Below are 5897 nucleotides of genomic sequence, written 5' to 3' on the forward strand. Positions count from 1 at the left end.
TGGACAGAGGGGGAGCAGCAGCTGCCCAGCCCCAAGGAGATTTACAACCAGTTTGAGTTGATTCTCACCCCTGATGTGAAGGTAATGTTAGTGGGTTATTTTCATCCTGTGGTTGGGAAGGAGATATTGGGGGCCTTTGCCAGTTGCTGAAGAAAGTCCAGGCAGGATAGACTGAGCAGGTTAACCAGTTCTTGAGCCCTCAGGGGGCCTCTTAGACTCCTGGCAAACGGCTTCTTGGCAGACGGACCTTTCACAGTCTGCCTCAGTCATTCATTCTCCACACATCTTCACGAGCATCTCTCATGTATCGTGCACTGTGCCAAGAACCAACAGTAAACAGAAATAGACACGGTTCCATCCCGCATGGAATTTACAGTGTAGTGGGAGAGGCTGACATTAATAAATGTCAAACACAAAACATAAAAATGTGTTCCAAGCTGAAATGAGTGCTCTGGAGTTGGGATTCAGGGCCCTATCGGGTATGTGACAGCGGAACTTGACCTGGCCTGGGGGTCACTTGGAGCAAGTCCTAGAGAATGAGTAGAGAAGATGGGGGTCCTTTTCAGTAGCATGTGCAGAGGCTACAGGGCTGGAGGGAGCCTGGCGCAACTGCAGAACTCAAGGGTCAGGGTGGCTGGAGTACAGAGAGCAGACAGAGAATGTTTGGGGTAAGATTAGAGAGGGAAAGACGAGGTGGGGCTCTGTGGGCCGTTTTAAGGAGTTTGGCCTTTCTTCTCAGAGCAGCGGGAAGCCACTACAGAATTTAAGCAGGGGAGTAACTTGATCTGATTTGCATTTGAGAAGAGCACTCTTCTGTGAAGCCAGCGAGTTATGGATAGCACGCCTTCCTCGGATACCCACATCAGTTTGCACGCACCTCTGCTCGAAAGGCTTCTTCACCTCTTTTGAGTCATGGATCCTTTTGAGAATCTGATTCACCTATTTTTAGGGAGTTTGATGTAGGCAGTTTTTACAAAGATACAGGCAATCCAACAGGGATGGTGAAGCCTCTTGGGGCCAGCAAGAAAGAGGGAGCAGTTACCACTCCTAATCCTGAAAGGCAAAGGGATCTTTGGAAGCGAATCAGCTGTGACTGTAAGAGAGGCAGCTAGTACGGCTGTGGCCTTGGGCAGAGGAATACTAGACACTGGTGGAGAAATATATACCGCTACACTGAAAGGTCACAGGTTCGATTCCCAGTTAGGACACATACCCAGATTGTGGGTTCTATCCCTGGTCAGGGTGCATTTGGGAGGCAACTGATCAATGTTTCTCTCTCTCCCTCTCCATTTCTCTCTCTCTAAAATAAATTTTTTATTAAACAAATATAAAACAGCTGTAGCCGGTTTGGCTAGTGGATAGAGAATCGACCTGCGGACTGAAGGGACCTAGGTTTGATTATGGTCAAGGGCATATGCCTGGGTCGCATGCTGGATTCTCAGTGGGGGATCTGCAGGAGGCAGCCAATCAATGATTTTTTCTTATCATTGATGTTTCTATCTCTCTCCCCCTTCCTCTCTGAAATCAATAAAAATATATAATTTTTAAAAAGAATGAAACAGACCAAAATATCCCCAAAGCCTATCTATTCTTTTAGTTTGAAGTAAAATTCTAGGTTATAAGATTAAATATACTATGTGTCAGAGAATGTTTTATCCACTGAGGGGTAATGACTTTGTTGTCAAATCTGGTACTTTACACATATAAAAATATTCCAAGATATATGTATATACACAGGTTGGTGTAGACACGTGGTTCTCTTTACTTGGGTAGCAGAGAGGGCCTAGAAACAATGAGACACCAATATCAATGAGCACACCTACCACCCAGAGCTTGGTTTCTAATACTATTCTCCAAGAAAAGAGACCCCGGCTCCTTGGAGATATGACTGATTCTTGGACTGGGGCAGGAAATATACAAGGTGATCTTGGAACATCTTACCAGGTAGAATGTCAAAAAGTCAGGAATTGCTAAAAAGCAAAACAAACCACAGTGATGGGACATAGGAGGCAATCGAAAGAGCTCCCCATGGCCAAAGCTGGAACCATCTGAGCAACAGAATTAATAGAGTAGTATTGGATTACAACCCAAAGTATAAAATAGATCTCCACGACTCCATGCTGATATAAATAAATGGTGGAATAGATAAATAAATAGATGGGGAGAGGAAACTAATCTCACATGCAGAAGAATTCCAAATTATTTATGTAGATCTTAGCCCTCATGGAGGTGGAGCAAGACTTCCCCTCCTTAAGGGGCTACACATAGTGACTTTCTTCCAAAGGGTACAATATGGGAAGGGAGAGATGGAAGAATGACTTCACAGCGGAGAAAACTAATACACTACCCCAGCCAGGTGATCAAGGTCAACATCAACAGTATTAAGTCATGCACATGGTATGATGTGATGTGAAAAAAATGGCACTTCTATGGTCTTCTCCCCGCAAAAAACGTCACTTCAGTTTAATCATGAGAAAAACATCAGAGAAATATCAACCAAGGGACAGTCTACAAAATACCTGACCAATACTCCTCAAAGCGTCAAGGTCATCAAAAACCAGGAAGGGCTGAGAACTGGTCACAGCCAAGAGGAGCAGAAGTCATGACAACTAAATGTAATGTGGTATCTTGATGAAACCCTGGGGGAGAAAAGGGCACATTAGGTAAACAGTAAGGAAACCTAATTAAAGTATGTACTTTATTTAATAGTAATGTAGCTTATTTAATAATTTTGTACTTTATTTAATAAAGTATGTACTTTATTTAATAATTTTTTAAAAATCAGAATAATGTATCAATATTGATTGATTAATTATAACAAATGTACCATAGTAATGTAAGCTGTTAATAATAGTGGAAAGTGGCCGTGTAGTATATGGGAACTCTTTATACTATTTTGCAATTTTTCTGTAAATCTGAAACTATTCTAAAAAATAAAATTTGTTTCTAAAGAGCTGGTACTCATCGCTTCTTGGCCTTTTGGCTAAGATCAAGTGTAAAAAGCTGGTACTCTAAGTCTAAAAGGTTGAATCTGTTACATTTCATACATAACAATTATCAACACAACATCAGCCATTACACTGTTATTCTTGTAGCAGCCACCTGTCTCTGTCTGAGGCTCCTGGAGGCATTTCCCTAGTACATGGCGATTGAGCTGTCCCCTTAGTGCCGCTGTGTTGATTTTTCTCCCTCATTCTCTCTCAGCGCCCCGTGTAAAGAATGACACAATCTCAGTAGCAAATTGCAAAATTCAGTTCTTCAAATGTTTCTTGGGTACCCAGTTTGTGCTTTATTCTGAGAATACAGTCTGGTACAGAGCCCACAGTCACAGTGCTGACAGTGGAGTGGAAGACAAACATTTCCCCAGCAATGCTCCTAGGTCCAAGAGCATTTAAAATGGAGGGACAGAGGTAACACAAGGGAGGCAGTGGTCAGAATCAAGTATGAAGAGCCTGGTGCCGCAGGATGAGGCGTGAGGTGTCACTGCAGGGCTTTTGAACAGGTGAATTACATGATCAGATTTAGCTTTCAGAAAGATAATTCTGAAGAAAAAAAAAGGAAAAAGATAATTCAGATTGTGGTATGGAGAGTGGACTTGCAAGTAAAAATAGGAGAAAAGGGGGAAATGCAGTTGTTAATCTTGTACCAACTCCCCTCTGGTTTGAGCTTAGGAATTTAGGGTCTCTTCTGAATACCTCAGTTTAATTCAGGGAACCATTTGCAGGGTTCACTCTGGGGTCTTAAGGGATAGATGCAAAAGAGCAAAGATGATTCGGGTCCTGTCCGGTCCACATGGTGAGTCGTTGGGGTCTAGCATGTGGCACTGACCTCACACCAGGGATGCACAGCGTATGTCATCAATTTGACAGTCATCCATCCAGTCAGATGTCTTCTCTTTCTGCAGCAGCTAACACCTAAGTCTCAGTTTCCTCAAACTCATCACTGGGCCACCAGGACAGGTAGTGGAGGCTGATCACCATCAAACTGACTTTGCCTTCACCCTGACGTAAGGGAATTTGGTTTCTTTGGGGACTTGGACTCATAGCCGTGTTCTCAGAACCTCCGATGCGTTGTTCGGCCGTGCTTCCTGAGGTCAGGGCACATTCTCTGAAGAGACTCTTTAATCACAGACCCTGAGCTTAATCTAGTCCAGGGGTCAGCAAAGCATAGCCTGTGGGCCAGAGGGGCTGGCCATCTACTTTTGTATGTCAAGTTCGACCAGAACACAGCCACACTCATTCGTTTCTGTATTCTCTATGTTCTATGACTGCTTTTATGCAGCAACAGCCAAGTACAGGAGTTACCTCAGGGACCAGATGGCCTGCTAAGCCTGAAGAGTTTTACTGTTTGGACCTTTACCGAAAAGTTTGCCAAACCCTAGTCTAGACCAACCTGTCCAATAGAAATATAGTGCAGCCTGGCTGGTGTAGCTCAGTGGTTGAGCATCAGCCCAGGAACCGAGAGGTTCAACTCCCCGTTAGGGCACATGCCAGGTTCTCGGCTCGCTCCCCAGTAGGGGGTGTGCAGGAGGCAGCCAATCAATGATGTTTCTCTCTCATCAAAGTTTCTATTTCTCTCCCTTCCTCCGTCTCTAAAAATCAATAAAAATAGTTTTAAAAAAGAAATATAGTGCAAGTCACATATGTGAGCTAATGAGATTTTCTAGTAGCCACATTTTAAGAAGTGAAAAGAAACAAGTGAAATCAAGTTTAATAATGTTTTATTTAACCTATATCTGAAACAGCCTTTCAACATACAATTGATATAAAAAAATTAGTGAGATATTTTATGTTCTTTTTGCATGTGAAGTCTTCAAAATCCAGTGTGTATTTTCCACAGCTCAGTTCACACCAGACACATTTCAGGTGCTGAAGAGCCTCATAGGCTAGGGCAGTGATGGCGAACCTTTTGAGCTCCGCGTGTCAGCATTTTGAAAAACCCTAACTTAACTCTGGTGCCGTGTCACATATAGAAATTTTTTGATATTTGCAACCATAGTAAAACAAAGACATATTTTTTATATTTATTTTATATATTTTAGTGCCATTTAACAAAGAAAAACCAGCCCAGAAAATGAGTTCGCGTGTCACCTCTGACACGTGTGTCATAGGTTCACCATCACTGGGCTAGTGGCTACTAGATGGACAGTGTAGGTCTGCACTCAGGCCCTGCAAAGAGTGAGATGAGCCCCAGCTCTTGGTGCAGAGGTCAGCCTTGACAGGGCGGAACAGTTTTTCTATTACTGACACTCCTGCCCTGCCTCCGAGATACTGGCTCCTTCCCTCAGAAGATGGCCCAGCATAAAAAAAAAGACAAATTTACTTGTATAGTTGCAAAATGTGGCAACCTCCGTGGGTGTGTGCTGAGCTTGTACTTTCAGAATTAGGCATCCTCGAAGCACCCTGCATAACTCTTCTAATTCTGGGTCCCTTTTCTGATGGTTAAACTCATCCACGAGACACATGTCAGAGTCAGCAGGACAAAGAAAAGGTACCCACTTTTCCTTGATCCACTAGAGCTAGAGGGATGTTATGCTGCAAGTGAGGCCAAAAGAAACATTCAGCTGAATTCAGGCCTTGGTGAAACTCAAAGACATTTGGGTCTTGTTTCTTATTTCCTGAGTCCCTGCTTTAGAGCATGTAGTCAGTTTTGGAAATGTCTGTGAGTTTCATTTCTCCCCTGGTATTTCTTCAGTTTCTTTCTTTCCTACTTATATAGAGAGAAGGAGTCACACTGAATAACACTTACATGTGTTGTGTGGATTTTTAAAATGTATATACTAGAGGCCCAGTGCACGAAATTTGTGCACATGGGGGGGCCCTCGCAGCCCCGGCTTCATCCAGGTTGTCCGGACGGTTCAGATTTTTTATTTTTCCCATTATTCAAGTCTGAAAAGC

At 43.2% G+C, this 5897-nt stretch overlaps 1 protein-coding gene across 1 annotated transcript in view; it reads left to right on the top strand.

Moving 5' to 3' along the window:
- The first annotated feature begins 6 nt into the window (after positions 1-6).
- Positions 7-5897, top strand: part of MCF2L2 (MCF.2 cell line derived transforming sequence-like 2) — a 114681-nt gene continuing 108790 nt past the window's right edge. The window contains exon 1 of the mRNA XM_006767398.2: positions 7-81. The gene's annotated coding sequence lies outside the window, so the exon portion shown is untranslated. The remainder of the gene's footprint in view (positions 82-5897) is intronic.

The sequence above is a fragment of the Myotis davidii genome, unplaced genomic scaffold (genome assembly GCF_000327345.1).
Source record: "Myotis davidii unplaced genomic scaffold, ASM32734v1 scaffold102, whole genome shotgun sequence".
NCBI classification, from domain to species: Eukaryota; Metazoa; Chordata; class Mammalia; order Chiroptera; family Vespertilionidae; genus Myotis; species Myotis davidii.